We start from the raw sequence: 17,522 nt of genomic DNA, 5'->3' as shown, positions 1-17,522 counted from the left end.
ATTGCGTGGCTCCTCCCGCCTGAGGTTAGTCCTCCCTCGGGAATTGGTGTGTGTGCTGTTCTTAGCATTAGTTAGTTTAAATAGTGTGTAAGTTTAGGGATCGGTGACCTCAGCAGTTTGGTCCCTCAGGGATTCACAAACATTCGAACATATTTGATGTAAGAACAACAATAACAAAACAGAACGAGGTTTTGACTCTGCAGCGGAGTGTGCGCTGATATGAAACTTCCAGGCAGATTAAAACTGTGTGTCGTACCGAGACTCTAACTCGAGACTTTTGCCTTTCGCTACGACTCATGACACGTCCTCACAGTTTGGAAGGTAGGAGTCGAGGTACTGGCGCAATTAAAGCTGTGAGGACGGGTCGTGAGTCGTGCTTGGATAGCTCAGTTGGTAGAGCACTTGCCCGTGAAAGGCAAAGGTCCCGAGTTCGAGTCTCGGTCCGGCACACAGTTTTAATCTGCCAGGATGTTTAATAACGAAAAACTCTCATGCTTTGACCTCCCCCTAGATATGTGCACTAGAAATTATCAGTATTTCACTAATCGCTATCATTGTTAATGCTGGTTCTAGACTATTACTCTAACACCACGTGAACGAGAAGAGCTGTGTTTCTTTCAGTTCCTGTCTACGCTCAAGAATACATTTCTCATGTTTCCTTTTTATTTCTTTTATTTCCATTACACAATTTTCGTTGGTTACCTGTTTTACCTATTGACTTATGAACAGTGTTGTGTTAACAGCAAATTTCGTTAACTTCCAAATGTCAACTTTACCTGGGTGGAATATTCCCTGTAGTTAATCAACCTGTTACACTAATATCGATGTAAGTTTACTTATTTCAATGACTTCTTTGTCTGCTTTTATTTACTCTGACGCCTGTAGAACAATATTCTTTTATGTTCTTCCATGTAAATGTTTTCCTAATAACTCGTCAATAGAATTAATCTACCAGTATGTGCGTAATTATCGAAGTAATGACCAACGAAAGTAACGAAATATTAAGTCTCTATTTACAGCACTGGGTCTTACAAAGGGTAACCAGGATTATAATTATATAAACCTGGAACGAAGTGCCTTAGCACTGTGCTACAAAACAGGCAAGGCGAGAGGAGAAAGGGTGAGTTTGGCGGTCGAATTCCAAGCTTCCGTGGTGGTAAGAGGTAATCGGTGCCTAGCATGAAAAGTAGTCACGTCTTGTGTCCTGAACCATGCAAGAAAAACAGCAGCATTACGTAACACACCTCCGCCGTGGAAGTAATGTGTCTCGTGATTGATCGCGTACATTGGTCACCTCTGCACAAAAAAAAAAAAAAAAGAAAAAAAAATCAAACCCTAAGAACATAGTTTTCAGAACTTCTTACATAGTACGATCCTTGCATACGTTTGTCGCCTTTGTGAGTAGCCACTTGAAGTCGCAACGGCCACGACCTTCGTCTCAAATAACCAGCTGAGTTTTACATGACAGCATGGAGAAGTTATGTGGTTTCTTATCCAATAATAAGTTTGTCTTCCCTAAGAATTGTGTCGAGCACCCATATTTTATCCTTAGCCATTTACCTAGACATGGTCCTATTTCAAGTGCTACGATATCTTCGAGTATTCTGATTTATTGAACTTAAGGAAAGTAATTGATTTCTGCAACAACATCTAATAACATTTGTGAAGCAATAGATTCTTTTACTATTCAGTGAATCGTGTCTCTGAATTACTCCATGCCTTTTTCATAGGATATTTAAAGTTTCACTAAAGCGTAATTTCCTAGGAGAGGTCTAAAATCTTTGCTTAAATGTTGTTCTTATTGAAACCACAGTACGATAGTAGAGTTACAAGTGTAAAAGTCGGATTATACAGAATAGTTATTGGCTAGTGAAACTAAGTAACCAGCATGAGGAATAACTACTGTACGGGTTTGTAAGTAATGGTGTTTAAATTTTCATCCGTAAGTAATTAAAAGGTATTTTTCCTATTGCGTCTTAACCAAAATGTTCATTCTAGATGTGGTCTACTCATAGATGAGTTGCTGAGCCAGCTTTACTTTCTACGTAGAATAACAGTGCAAATGGAGTGCGACTACCAATTTTGCAACATTACTGTTCTATCATAAGTAAGTAGCTACTGTTATTCAGAATGTAGATGATGTAGAGAACGCATGCCCCATTTGAGCAATGTGATATAAAGAAGTGAATACTACTTGGGAATACAAATAGTAATTGGAGTAGAGCACATAATCTCCAGGAAATCATTTGAGTTATAGTATTTCTAAATAATTCAGTTGGTAAAAAACATGACATTCAAATAGTATTATTCCACCATTAACAATTGTTTGCAATGATCATTAGCTTTTTACTTTAATATACAGATAGTGAGTGCTACTGAGACACAGCTGTTGCCAAAATGTTTTAATACCCCCTCTGTGCCATTCATGTAAAACCACTGGTGTATTGCTTGCAAAAATGCAGTATTGTCTCGTGTCCTATACGAAAAAATAGTATTTCAGTATCAAGTAAAGTAAGTATTAACACCCAATATTACTTATGAACAGTGCTAGTACTTGGTACAACTTCGCTAATTAGGCTGACGATCGCTTGCTTTTACGTAGTTACTGTTTCCTTTATTACTAAAAGAATCTTGATTAGATTCTCGTTTGTTTTTCTACAACTTCCTTTCAACAGAAATCCTTTGAGAATCGAAGACTAGTCCGATACTCTGTTATACACGTCACGGTGATCTTCAAATCCGTTCACAAGAGTAACATTATCGGTGTACTGCTAAGTTAGTAGTAGCCTGTAGTGTTATAAGCCCACATGAACAAGACTTCCCGCAATAAACTCCTCAGTATCTTCTGTTAAACTTAAATTGTACGACCTAGAATACCGTAATGTTTTCAGGCAACCATGACCTTTGGATGTTAGCTGTGAAATTTGGAAGAGGATATACTCTGAAGAGCCAAAGAAGCAGGCACACCTGCTTAATATCGTGTAGCCCCCCCCCCCCCCTCTAGCAAGCTCAAGTGCCGCAACATGACCTGTCATGGACCCAACTAATTTCTGAAGTAGTGCTGGAGGGAAGTGACACCATGAATCCGGCAGAGCTGTCCATAAATCCTTAAGAGTACGAGGGGATGGAGATCTCTTCTGAACAGCACGTTGCAAAGTCATCCCAGATATGCTCAATTAAGTTCATATCTGGGATGTATGGTGGTCATTGGAATTTTTTAAACTGAGAAGAGTATTCCTGGAGCCACTCTGTATCATTTCTGGACATGTTGGATGCCACATTGTCCATCGGAATGCACAATGGACATGAATGAATGCAGGTGATCAGACAGGATGCTTACGTACGTGCCACCTGTCAGAGTCGTATCTAGACGTGTCAGGGGTCACATATCACTCCAGCTGCACACGCCCCACAAAGTTACGAAACATCCACCAGCTTCAACAGACCCCTGCTGACATGCAGGGCCAATGGATTCATGAGGTTGTCTCCATACCTGTACCCGTCCATCCGTTCGATACAATTTGAAACGAGACTCGTCCGACCAGGCCACATGTTTCCAGTCATCAACAGTCCAATGTCGGTGTGGACGGGCACAGGCGAGGCGTAAAGCTTTGTATTTTGCAGTCATCGAGGGTACACTAGTGGGACTTAGGCTCTGAAAGCCTATGTCGATAATGTTCGCACGCTGACACTTGTTAGTGGCCCAACATTGAAATTTGCAATAATTAGCAGAAGGGCTGCACTTCTGTCTCGATGAGCGGTTCTCTTCAGTCGTTGTTGGTCCCATTCTTGCAGGATGTTTCCTGGCCGCAACGATGTTGGAGATACAATGTTTTACCAGATTCCTGATATTCATGGTACACTCGTGGAATGGTCGCACGCGAAAATCCCCACTTCATCGCTACCTCGGAGATGCTTTGTTCCATCGCTCGTGGGCCGAGTTTAACACCACGTTCAAACTCACTTACATCTTGATAACCTGACGTTGTAGTAGCAGTAACAGGTCTCACAACTGCGCCAGATACTTCATCACTGGAGTAACAGGGTTACGGAGACAAAGTACCATTATCCAAGATGGCGGCGATGACGTCATCCAATATGGCAGCCATGACATCAGATGATGACGCAAGTACTATTATCCAAAAGGGCGGATTTTGGCGGGATGTTTCAATTTTGGTAGGAAAGTTACACGCCCACCTCCATCAGAAAATGGCCCCCACAAAGTTCAAATTCCAAGACGATAATGCACGACACCACGGTTAACTCCACTGAGCAAAGAAAATCGCGGGAAGATGCCTCACTTAGGCTACCTCCATTAACCTAAGTCACCCGACCGCCACTACCTCCTACAAACTGCCACCAAGTTTCAATTTTGGCAGTAAAAATAACTGACTTGGGGTTCCGCTACTAAGGAAAGAAAATCGTGGTATGATAGCTCACTTGGCCTACCTCCAAATACGTAAGTCATCCTATCGCCACTTTATCCTACAAAGTGCCACCAAGTTTGAATTCCAACAGAATAATGCAATACACCACGACTATCTCTACTAAGCAAAGAAAATCACGGGAATATAGCTCACTTGGCCAACCTCCACTAACTTAAGGCCGGTTCCCACTAGAGCGCGGCAGCGCGGCGTGCGGCAACGGCAGCGGCAAGCGTTTTCCGCTTTGACGCGGCGGCTCGCGGAATCGGCATTCCCACCTGGAAGCGGCAGACGCCAGCGGTAGCCAATGACGGACAGCCACTGAGGTACGGGGCGAGACCCACCGAAACGCCCGGTGCGTTTGATTAACTATATCTTACACCTACATGAAGGAAAGACGAAGTTGTGTGAAGACATACCATGATTTCACTTTCTGTACAATGTACTCTTTCACACATTTCATTATTCATGTTTTCTCATTTCACCATAAACAGATTTGATGACTACCGTTCATGATTGTTCACTATCTCCTAACACATTGAAACAATGTACGACAAAAGATATTATTCAGATAGTTAAGCGAGACAAAAATTTAAAATGAGATACGGTAGCAGGTACAGGAAAACAGTAAGAACACAAAGGCTTGGGGGGGAAGGGATGAAAGTGGAAGCCACCAGATAGAATTTCGCACAGAGCATAATGTAATCATCGCCAGAACCTTGCTTAAGAATCATATTTGGAACAAAGTTTTCGAAACCAGATTTTAAATTATAAGACATTTCCTGGTGCAGACGCAGACCTATAATAATTTATTGGTTACGAGCTGCGGTTTACAACTAAAGAGGCAGTAAACGGTGGCAAATTAAGGAAATGGAACTTGAATAAGTTACCGTAATGCAACGACTGACTGAAACAGAGGAAGGAATCCGCTAGAATACCAATGGATATCTTTGACAGAAGAAGTGGTCAGTGCAGCAGAGTATGTGAACGGGAAGAAGGTACAGTAGAAATCGCTAGATAAAACGTGATATATTAAATTTGACACGAGGGAAAAATATAAAAATGCAGCAAATAAAGTATACCATAGGAAATAGAAATGTCTAAACATGACGTTGACAGAAAGTCCAAAATTGCAACGTGATTTTGCACTTGGAAAACATAAGGGAATGAAAATGAGAAAGAACAAAGAAAACTTTCCTCAAAGGAGAAGCAACTGTCAAGAACTCATTTGGCAAGCCAGAACTAAGCAAATAAGAGAAGGCTAGAAAGTAGAAGGAATATGTAGAGAGGAGAGGGGGAGGGGTTGTACAAACTAACATAAGCACAATGTCAGATTCCTGAGAGATGTCTGAACACGCAAGGCAATACTGATCCTATCACTTAGCTAAGTAGACACACTGAAGAACTGCGAAACTGTGTTTACAGCATTTGCATGTTAAGAGAGAGATTTTGACAATCTTCATTAAAACATTCTTTGAAACCCTGGAGATGTCATCGATAAAACACAGGGCCACAAGATTATCTACAACTTGTACCGAAACCAAACTGCATTTCTAAGACTTTCAATGACTTGAAAGGAAAGCAGTAATTGAGAAGGCAGAAGTAGAGAGTATATAAAATGAAGTCAGTGAACAGCAAGAAAAGCGTCCTGAAAAAGAAAATTTGTTCACATCGAATATAAATTCTAATGAGTGGGTACTATTTTACAAAGGTATTTGTGTGGAGTGCAGCCTTGTATGTAAGTGAAATGTGAGCGATGAACAGTTCTGTCAAGAAGACAATGGACACTTTCAAAACGTGGTGATCAATAAGAATGCTGAAGATTAGATATGAGGATCGTGTAACTAAAGAAGAGGAACGGAATTAAATAGAGGAGGAAGAGGAAATTACTGCACAACTTTGACAGGACATATTATGAGGCGTCAACGAATGGGGACAAAGGGGTTGGGTGATAGTATTCTGATAATAATCATCTGTTGAAATGCTATTCTACTAGTTTATCTATTAATGTAAGCAGTGAATTTACTCTTCCATGCACTCCTCCACAAAACATTTAAACCAAAACTGAAATCAGCTGAACACCAAATCTTTCAACCACTGTCTGACAACTACTGCATTCACTTTCAACTTTCTGTAACTATCACTGGCTAGCCCCACACACATACAGATATAAGGAGAACAGAATTAAACAAACGTTAGTTTTCAGCATATAATTCTTTAGGTTGGCAACATGTACATAAACAAACCAAACAGTAAGGGACATAAGGTGAACACACTAGTTATGACTTCAATTCAGTGTTTTCGGTAAAATGTCTACAGCTACTGACAGAAGAAAAAAGAGCGAACATGAAAATGTGCTTATGTTCCACAAACTAAGTTTTAGGTCAACCTCCAGCATGTGACCAGGTGAGGGGAAACGCAGATGTCCGCCAAAAACTCTATTCACTGTAAGTAATCAGTTATTCACTTAAAAAAAAATTTGAACTGTTTTATAATCTGCAAGCATCACATATCAAAACAAAACTGAATCATTCTAGATTCCACCGAAGATGCCTTAAAGTAAAAGGCAAAAAGCGTCTTGAACCAATAAAGTACACTGGATATAGAAAAAAACGTTTGCTACTTCCAAAGGAAATAATCAATAGCTGTGGATACTTAGCAAATTACATCTTATGACATACCAGCAAATTAGTCTATGTTTAACTTCTCATTCCACATGCTATTAAATGGCGTTTAAAAAAATTCATCTATCCCTTCCGAAAAACTGAAGTTTCTTTCATATCTCGGTAGATAAACAGATTTTGGATATTTATCATGCGACGAAATACATGACTTTTTACAAGTTATCGTTTGCAAAACAACACGTTTCGATTTCTTGAACCGTTTACGAAATTTGCGGTCGATACAACCACATGGTTTAAGACGAGCAGGACGAAAGTATCGGTCGCGTAGCGAGTGACCCGCGAACGGTCACCGCACAGCCCGTCCGCCGACATATCATTCAATATCTCGAGAACGGTGATAGCTATCGATCTGCTCTCAGCTTTAAAAACAATTTCGATACGTTGACTAAATTTCATACGCAATAATGTATTACCTAAAATGAACTGTACGCAAAGTCCACGCAATGCGTTTTTACCTCTGCACACTCATTAAAATTTCGTATAAAGGTTTTACGTAAATCCGATACAGCAAGTAACCACGACGAATAACGAAATGAAATTCGGTCCTTTATCGAGAGAAGATATCAGTCTGTAACATGCCCAAGAATCAAATTTTTCAACCGAATAGTTTCCTTGGAATCGGATGATAAGTATTTCATAGCTGCCGCCGCGTCCGCGCCAGCGGTTCGGCGAAAGTTCGTGTGGCCCGGGATTCCGCACCTGACGTCACGCTCAGCGCGTTCTGTGATTGGCGGCGCGCACCTGGAGCGCGGCACGCGGCAGCGGAAGCGGTTCGACATGGTCAAACCGCGACGCAGAGCCCGCCGCGCCTTGCCGCTGACGCCGTTTCCATGGCAACCACGCCGCTGACGCGCGGTTTTGACGCGCGGCAGCCCTAGTGGGAACCGGCCCTTAGGTTACCCGACTGCCACCTCTACCTGCCAACTGGCAGATAGTTTGAATTTTGTCAGTAAACAAAAGTCAATTTGCATATCTCTAATAAGCTAAGTAAGTGGCGCGAAAAAAAGACACTTGTACTAACCTCAGTCGTCAGGCCGCCACCTCCTCCTAAGGATGGGAAAAGGACATGGACATAAGTCTTTATTTAAACCATTCCATGCAGGTATATTCACCACAAGGTCAGGACTCCAACTGTCTTAGTACACATCGCCACAAGCAGAGGGCGCTAACGTGACCTCAGGTGATGATGCAAGTACTGTAATCGAAGATGACGACATCCAGTGTGTTCACCACGAGATCTGGACTGTAACTGACTTAGTACATACCGCCACCGCCAGAGGGCGCTACCATGGCGTCATGTGATGACACAAGTACCATTATCGACGATCGAGGCATACAATGTGTTCACCACGAGGCCTAATACATATTGACAGCACCAGAATGTGCTACTGTGGACTTGGAATGAATTTTCGCGAATACAACGCCCATCTCGACTTGGAAGTCTCCACCACGAACCTCAACCGATCGATACATGCCCTTACCAACCGTTGATGATGGGCTAACCTGAACTAACATGTACTAACATGCATAGCACATGAGTCATCCAAGATAGTGGGGTGAAATGGCGGGTAAACGACTCTGTCTATCCCAAAAATTAGTCTATTATATTTCAAGCAAAGTCTAACCCACGAGAACTAGGCTCCAACTGACCTAATCCTGGATTGTGGTTCAAATGGCTCTGAGCACTATGGGACTTAACATCTGAGGTCATCAGTCCCCTAGAACTTAGAACTACTTAAACCTAACTAACCTAAGGACATCACACACATCCATGCCCGAGGCAGGATTCGAACCTGTGACCGTAGCAGTCCGGATTGTGGTCTGTAAGGGGAAAATGGCCCAAAAATGACTCTGTCAGCACTGGGCTGCTGGAGAGAGTAAGGAAAGAGAGCACTCTATTTAGTCGGGAACATTTTATTTTGGGATTAAGTATGTTTATCACACTGATACAAAAGACATGCTCTCACATGCTTGGGGGCATCTCACACAGTCCACAGACGTGCAAACTACTTCAAAATACCGCTCTCCAGACACGCAAACAACTAATTTATCCAAATAATTTAAGTACAGAAATGCAGACTGCTCCTAAATAATGCAGTACAGTGATGTGTAGACACGCCCAATACTCGTAAACTGTCCAAATAAACCATGGCACAGCCTACAGGCCCGCTCGCAAAACAATACACTGCACGTAAGCACCGTTCCCCCCTCCCTCCCCCTACATCCTGTCAACTAGAGTGCGAAGTGACGTAGCCATCAAAACCACACACATGTGCCCTCAGGCATGAGGCTGCCACATCCCTTTCATACTTGATGTTGGAGAAAGTCCTATTCAATTACGTATTTATCTAGACACACATGCTGAGTTGATCAGGCGGGAGGGCAGTCGATAGCCGCCGAACGCAGGTGAAAGATGCATCTAGGCGCCGTTCATAACGTGATCGGATGGGAGCGAATACTTAGGGCAGACGCTCCAAGGGTGACCGCGTGTGCGGGTTCTTCACTGCCCTTGCTCTAACTGCGGTCAGGCGAAGACCCTGCAGAAGTCCATTCCAGATAAACACAAGCTGCTCCTCCTAGCAATTTTAACGGACCAAGCATGATATGTTGACGCTTTGCCACAAGCGTATCAAGCAAAGTTCTCAATGTTATAGTCAGAACACATTGCTACCTAAAATAATAACCAAGTTGAACTCTAGTAAATTCAGTAGTCCCCCAGAAAAACTAAACGTGCGCTTTTGTATGGGTTTTTGTGATTTCTCAACTTGTATGTGCAGAAATGCTTGCCCTGACAGAGCCTGTTTACGAATATAATGCACAATACCGTCGAATGCAGTCTTCCTCGCGGACATAACGTTGACCGACTCCATCACGTGCTACCCTTCCTGCTCTCAACATACGCACATGTTCTCACAGCTGTGTAGAGGCTCTTATATACCAACACAAAGGATCTGAATGAATCAATCATTTGATTGGCTCTTATCGAATTTATTCGCCGAATTATTGATACTGCCAGAATCGAAGCACCATCCACTTTTTCTTTCTGTACCTTCTGCTGCAAAATTATTTTGCACAGATTGCTAAAGTGCACTGAGAGTTAAACCCGTAAACTTGTCTATAGATCATCAATTACATACCAGACTCACAAGGATATTGGAAGCCAAGAACATATCTACTAGTGTAACTACAACTAAATATTACCATTGATACTACAGTCTGACACCGATCATTGTACAGTTAGTGTCTCCTATTGACAGCTGTACTTCTGGAACCAATCTCACTATCTATAGCGCACGATATTTTCGACATAAAAATTCTCTCGCCTTTATCGATGTGTTCAACCTATATGTCCCTCATGACAGGACACATAGTCATCTTCTCTAGTCAAGCCGAAACATAAACCACACAACCTTTACAATGCAATATATACACATTTTAGACAATATAAGCCACAATAACGTTATAGTGCAATATATATACATTTTACACAAATAGTGCAGTTATCTTTTATATCTGTACAGCACCCGAAAAAGTTATCTTATGTCTATACTCAGACCAACTTTATGTCACAATGCTCCTCAGTCCTAGGGAAGCACCACCCACCTCTTCTTTCTTCCTACAGATGTGGCATTCGGTATCAATTAACTGTTTTACACTGATCGCAATTTTGCACCGAAAAATAATCCTCGCATACTGCCATACATATCGTCAAATACGTAAAGACACCTACACATTTACACTCTTCTCCCACTGGGGCCAGGAGCTTGAATATTAGTGCGTCATACCGATCTCCAACACACCAATAAATCAACGTGTACCATGTCGATGTACTAAACATACAAGTCCTATCCTACGCCATACAAAATCATCCCTTCTACATCAGAGCGCCCGCAGTGAATCGAAGTCACTCTCAGAACTTATGTGCAAAGACAAGTTCGTTTCCCTCCTCCATACAAACGCGCTACTGTTTCTGGTCTCTACCTGCCTACTTGCTTGCAGTTCTATAGACATCTCCAGACTCGGGGATTACCTGAACATACGTATTTCCGCATCGTCTGCCATAATATTATATCATTTTCGCAGTACATCTCGATATCAAGCTCACAGCAGTAGCCTCCCGATCGCTCACGCAACATACACTACTGGCCATTAACATTGCTACACCACGAAGATGACGTGCTACAGACGCGAAATTTATCCGACAGGAAGATGATGCTGTGATACGCAAATGATTAGCTTTTCAGAGCATTCACACAAGGATGGTGACACCTACAACATGCTGATATGAGGAAGGTTTCCAACCGATTTCTCATACACAAACAGCAGTTGACCGGCGTTGCCTGGTGAAACGTTGTTGTGATGCCTCGTGTAAGGAGGAGAAATGCGTACCATCACGATTCCGACTTTGATAAAGGTCAGATTGTAGCCTATTGCGATTGCGGTTTATCGTATCGCGACATTGCTGCTCGCATTGGTCGAGATCGAAAGACTGTTAGCAGAATATGGAATCGGTGGGTTCAGGAGAGTAATACGGAACGCCGTGCTGAATCCCAACGGCCTCGTATCACTAGCAGTCGAGATGACGGAATTCTTATCTGCATGGCTGTAACGGATCGTGCAGTCACGTCTCGATCCCTAAGTCCACATACGGTGACGTTTGAAAGATAACAGCCACTTTCACGAACAGTTCGACGACGTTTGCAGCAGCATGGAATATCAGCTCAGGGACCATGGCTGCGGTTACCCTTGACGCTGCATCACAGACAGGAGCGCCTGCGATGGTGTACTCAACGACGAACCTGGGTGTACGAATGGCAAAACGTCATTTTTTCGTATGAATCCAGGTTCTGTTTACAGCATCATGATGGTCCCATCCGTGATTGGCGACATTGCGGTGAACTTACATTGGAAATGTGTATTCGTTATCGCCGTACTGGCGTATCACCCGCGTGATGGTATGGGGTGCCATTAGTTACACGTCTCGGTCACCTCTTGTTCGCACTGACGGCAATTTGAACGGTGGACGTTACATTTCAGAAATGTTACGACCCGTAGCTCTACCATTCATTCGATCCCTGTCAATGCACTTCAGTGATCTGAGCAAAATAATTTTACAGCGTAAAGTCTCAGAAAGAAGAGTTGGATGGATGATGCTTGGATACCGGCAGCATAAGTAATTCGATAAGAGCCAATGATAATGTTGTATTCATTCAGATCCTTTGTGGTGGGATATAGGAGCCTCTATATAGCTGTGAGAAAAATGGTTCAAATGGCTCTGAGCACTATGGGACTTACCATCTGAGGTCATCAGTCACCTAGAACTCAGAACTACTTAAACCTAACTAACTTAAGGACATCACACACAGCCATGCCCGAGGCAAGATTCGAACCGTAGTGGTCGCAGGGTTCCAGACTGAAGCGCCGAGAACCGCTCGGCCACTCTGGCCGGCTGCCTGTGAGAACATTTGCGTATGTTGTGAGCAGGAGGGGTAGCACGTGATGGAGTGCGTATCATGTTAGGTCCACGAGTAAGACTGCACTCGACGTAATTGTGCATTATTATCGTAAAATGATTCTGTTAGGGCAATAATTTCTGTGGATACAAGCTGAGACAACACGAAATCTCCTACAAAAGGGCACGTTAAGTATTTCTGGGGGGACTATGGAATTTACTAGAGTTCGACTTCGTTATTATTTTAGATAGCAATGTGTTTGTAGTATAACATTGAGAACGTTGCCAGATACGCTTGCGATGGTATGTATCCCGCGTGCGTCCCCACGTTTGGAGCGTCTGTCCTCTGAAGTAAGTCTTCGCCCCCATTCGATTGCATCACCAATGGTGACTAGATGCAACATTCACCTGCGTTCGGCGGCTCGCGACTGCGCTCCCACCCGATCACGTCAGCATGTGTCTAGGTGAACACGTATTTTTTCAGGAATTTCTCCAACATCAAGTGTGAAAGGGATGTGGCCGCCTCAAACCTGAGGGCACCTGTGTGAGGTTTGCCAGCTGACGGCCACGTCACTTCGCACTCTGTTTGACAGGGTGTTGGGGGTGGGGGGCGGTGCGGTGCTTTGATTGCATTATTTTGCGAGCGGGCCTCTAGAATGTGCCATGCTTTATTTGGACAGATTACGAATACTGAGCGTGTCTACACATCATTGTCCTGCATTATTTAGGAGCAGTTTGCATGTCAGTACTTAAATTATTTGGGTAAAATAGTTGTTTGCTTGTCTGGAGAGTGTTATTTAGAAGTAGTTTGCAGGTCTTTGGTCTGTGTGAGATGGCCTCAATCATGTGAGAGCGTGTGTTCTGTATCAGTGTTATAAATATACTCAATCCCAAAATGAAATGTTCCAAACTAAACAAATTACACTCCTTCCATACTCTCCTCAACAGCCCAGTGCTGCCTGAGTCATTTTTGAGCCATTTTCCTCTTACAGATTAGGTCATAGGAGGGATGACCGTACCTTCAGGTGGCAGTAATGTGTACTATGTAAGTTGTGACCTAGATCTCGTGGTGGGGACATTGCTTGCAAAATAATAAAGACTTGTGTTTGGGATAGAAGGAGTCGTTTTCCCACCATTTCACCCCACCACCTTGGATGACGTCATGCGCTGTGCACGTAAGTGCACGCTAGCCCGACAACATGGGTTGGTAACGTGACATGTCGGTCGGTTGAGGATCTTGGTGGAATCCTTAACAATTTCCATCCTAGTCGAGGTGGGCGTGGTATTCCCGAAAATTCATTCCAGGACCATGGTAGCGCTCTCTGGTGTTGTCAATATGTACTACGCCTTCTGGTGAACACATTGCACGCCGCTATCTTGGATAACGGTACTTGCGTAATCATCTGACGTCACGGTAGCGCCCTCTGGTTGTGGCGATGTGTACTAAGCCAGCTGGAGTCCTAACCTTGTGGGGAAAATACCTGCATGGAATTAATTAAATAAAGACTTATGTGCATGTCCTTTTCTGACGAATCCTTAGGAGGAGGTGGCCGTCTGGCGACTCAGGTTAGTACAAGTATCTTTACCTTCGTGCCATTTTCTTAGCTAAGTAGAGATATGCGAATTGACTTTTGTTTACTGCCTAAATTCAAACTTGCTGCCAGTTCATAGGAAAAGGTGGCGGTTGGGTGACTTAGGTTAGTGGAAGTAGGCCAAGTGAGCTATCATCCCGCGATTTTCTTTGCTTAGTAGAGAACCCCCGAGTGAGCTTTCTTACTGCCAAAATTCAAACTTGGTGGCAGTTTGTAGGAGGAAGTGGTGGTGTGACGTCCCCTCTCCGCCGCGTGCTGTTGTTGTCGACGCCGTGGAACTGTTACTGCTACAGCTCGTTCGGTGGAGTCGAGACACGATGCGCTATGATGGATGTCTCCGTCGGTTAACGAGAGACAAGATCTGAAAATGTTCTGAAGAAATCGTTCCTCGCCTAATGATTAAAGTTTGAATGCGAGTCCGCACAGTTTCCTTATTAATGCGATCTGCGCACTCTGTCTCTTATGGTTTGAAGTTGAATTATTATGTGCACAGTTAACACATTAGTGCAGTAATTGATGAATCTTCCCTCATGCGCATCGTCCACATCACCAAAAGCGAGGAAAAATTTAATTGCAGATCGTATTGGTCGTTGTTTGTTCGTTGCTAAGTAAAATTGTTCGCTCTATATGACACGAGATCCACAGATACTCATTAACAGTGTCTTAATTATCTTGCGTCGTAATATTACGCATGTCCAAACCTTCCTTGTCACAACTAACAGTCCACAAATTTACTTCCGAGTTATATAGTCACTGTTCAACAACTTTTGATGAGCAATTACCAAATACTCATAGAATGATGGAGCCGACACGTTGAATTTCCACTTTTGATGAACGATTTTATTGTTCCTTTTCGCTAAATACTTTATAAACATCACGCCACACGCACACACGGTTAATTATCATTGGCAGTCCTGTTAGTTTCAAGTATCGTGACAATTACGACAGCTTTAACCCTCGGAGTAATTGTATCTTCTTCATGTATTCGTGTCAATGTCTCCTGCTCTAGACTAAACGTGCATTATAGTCTTTTGAAACTTCGTCCATTCCTTTCTATAAGTTCACTTATATGAATGTTGAGTCCAATATTGCCTACTTCCGTTAATAAAGTCCAGCAACTCGGTATACACAGTCCGCATACTATCTCGGTTCAAGTCTCTAGTCTGAATGTCAGTGCACAAAATCCGTGCGTCTACGTCACGCAACAACGACTCTTGAAAGTAAAACAATCTCGTCGCCCTCCGTTCGCTTAACTATGGCGAGAGCTGCTCTCGTATGACTTGATAGCACTATAGCTAGCAAGCGACTTACCTTTTCCGTGAATGAGTATTGTAGACGCATTGAATTTCTTCGTTGCGTTTACAATTCTCTTACACATAAAAGTTATCTCTCACCGACATTTCATTGGACTTAACTTTCATGGTATTAATTTGCAGTTATTAGGCCTACTTAGATGTTTGGCAGATAACTAAAGATGACCTTTCTTTCTTATTCCATTCTACCAAAACACACTCTGTAATGCTTAATGTTGGTGTTTATCAATACATTCTGGTGTTATATCATCGGCAAAGTTGTCGTACCTGTCAGGATAATATTTCCCTACTTTACATCATGATGGTCTTTCCTAATTGGGATTTGGGGTTCATTAGGGTGTTACAGCGGACAGGTGACTTAGGTTAGTGGAGGTAGCCCAAGTGAGCTATCTTCCCGCGATTTTCTTTGTTTAGTAGAAATAACCGTGGTGTGGTGCATTATCATCTTGGAATTTGAACTTCCCGTCATTTTTTTGGGGGAGGGGTGTGTGGCATTTTCCTGCCATGATTCAAAGTTCTCGCCAGAATCCGCCATCTGGGATAACGGTACTTGTGTTATCAGCTGATGTCATGGCCTCCATCTAGGATGACGTCATCGCCGCCGTCATGGATAACGGTACTTTGTTGCCATAAACCTGTTGCTCAAATACTTTCATCGTGTTTACATATATTTATATTTCAATATGCATACCTATACCAGTTTCTTTGGCGCTTCAGTATACATGAAATTCACTCCCTTGAGTCGACACGTGGTATTCTTTGAAGCAATCGTCGAAGTCCCGTCAATTTTCGTCAAATTCTCTTATGAAGCATAGCCTGATACATTTGTGTGCATCTTTGCCTTTTCAGTGGCTTGTTGGCAATACTTTCCCTGTGGACTGCAATATTCAGCCTCCTGATAAACATTTTCACGTTACACATTACACCCTCTTCTCCGTTCACAAGGGTCGTTCGTGGATCCTGATTTCATCCGACTAGCTAACTCCCCGACAAATATCGTAGCGGTGCGTCAAAACAGAAACCTATACACTCAGAAAATAGTGTTGCCCGTCTCCAGTAGATGACTGGAAAATACGACTTTACCTGCGAAATTCCAACTGATGAGTACATGAGAACGCTTTCGGCACACGGCTATATCTCCGCTAGTCACTGTTGACAATGACGTGTTGATGTGGACTGATTGTAACAAGCAGACATTTCATATTGGTGGACATGTACACTTCAGGTGCAGGTCGGGACTGTTGTTTCGATCAACCTTACGTCCTCTATAGGCATTTTCTTGATGCAGAAGATATCGCTTGGTAGGCTATGAAGAAGACTAGAAATGACTGACGAGCTGCTTGGCTGTCCAAAAAAAAAAAAAAAAAAAAAAAAAAAAAAAAAAAAAAAAAAAAAAAAAAAAAAAGTTAAGGCTGCTATGACTTTTTTTATAAATCACGAGAACTAGCCTTGTGAATGTCTACTATTCATATTCACAATAATTTTTGATGAAAATCTCAAAAAATCGAAATAAACATTAATGGAAGTACTGTGTAGAGCAGTAGAGCACGTGCCTGCACTTCGCACATCTTTCTCTATGCAGATTAATACTGAGATGCCTAGCCACCCTTTCGTATCAGTCAGTTCTGCAATCCCTATTCTCGACTGGTAGCCAATCAGAGGCCAGAAAATAAACGCTGATATATAAGGGCATGCTCTGGATAGCCAGTGGAAGACGGAAAACGTATCTTCCAAAAATTTTAGTATTTGTGTGAGCCAGTTGACTGATTTCCATATTGCACAACATTGCAATTTGCATATACTGTATTATTTCGCTGGAATTAATTTCTCCCAATTTAATTCTTTTTAAATAAAAATTTGCTTAAATTTTTTTTTGGTTATTTCACATCTGCGATGAATATTTTACTAGGTATCTGTGGAAGATACATTACTATTTTTATTCTTATTTGTAAATTATTATTGCGTATTTTTTCTTGACACACTCTACATCCTTGAGGATGTCCTCTACTGAGACGGATATACTTCTAATCTAATCAACATCTGGTTTCCGACTTGGA

At 42.5% G+C, this 17,522-nt stretch overlaps 1 non-coding gene across 1 annotated transcript; it reads left to right on the top strand.

Annotated features, from left to right (window-relative positions):
* The first annotated feature begins 374 nt into the window (after window positions 1–374).
* On the top strand, window positions 375–449 carry Trnas-uga. Its single transcript has one exon. It is a non-coding gene; the product is annotated as a tRNA-Ser (tRNA).
* The last annotated feature ends 17,073 nt before the right edge of the window (window positions 450–17,522 follow it).

The sequence above is a fragment of the Schistocerca piceifrons genome, chromosome 4, assembly GCF_021461385.2.
Source record: "Schistocerca piceifrons isolate TAMUIC-IGC-003096 chromosome 4, iqSchPice1.1, whole genome shotgun sequence".
Lineage (NCBI taxonomy): Eukaryota > Metazoa > Arthropoda > Insecta > Orthoptera > Acrididae > Schistocerca > Schistocerca piceifrons.
This window is presented reverse-complemented; position numbering and strand designations above follow the sequence as displayed.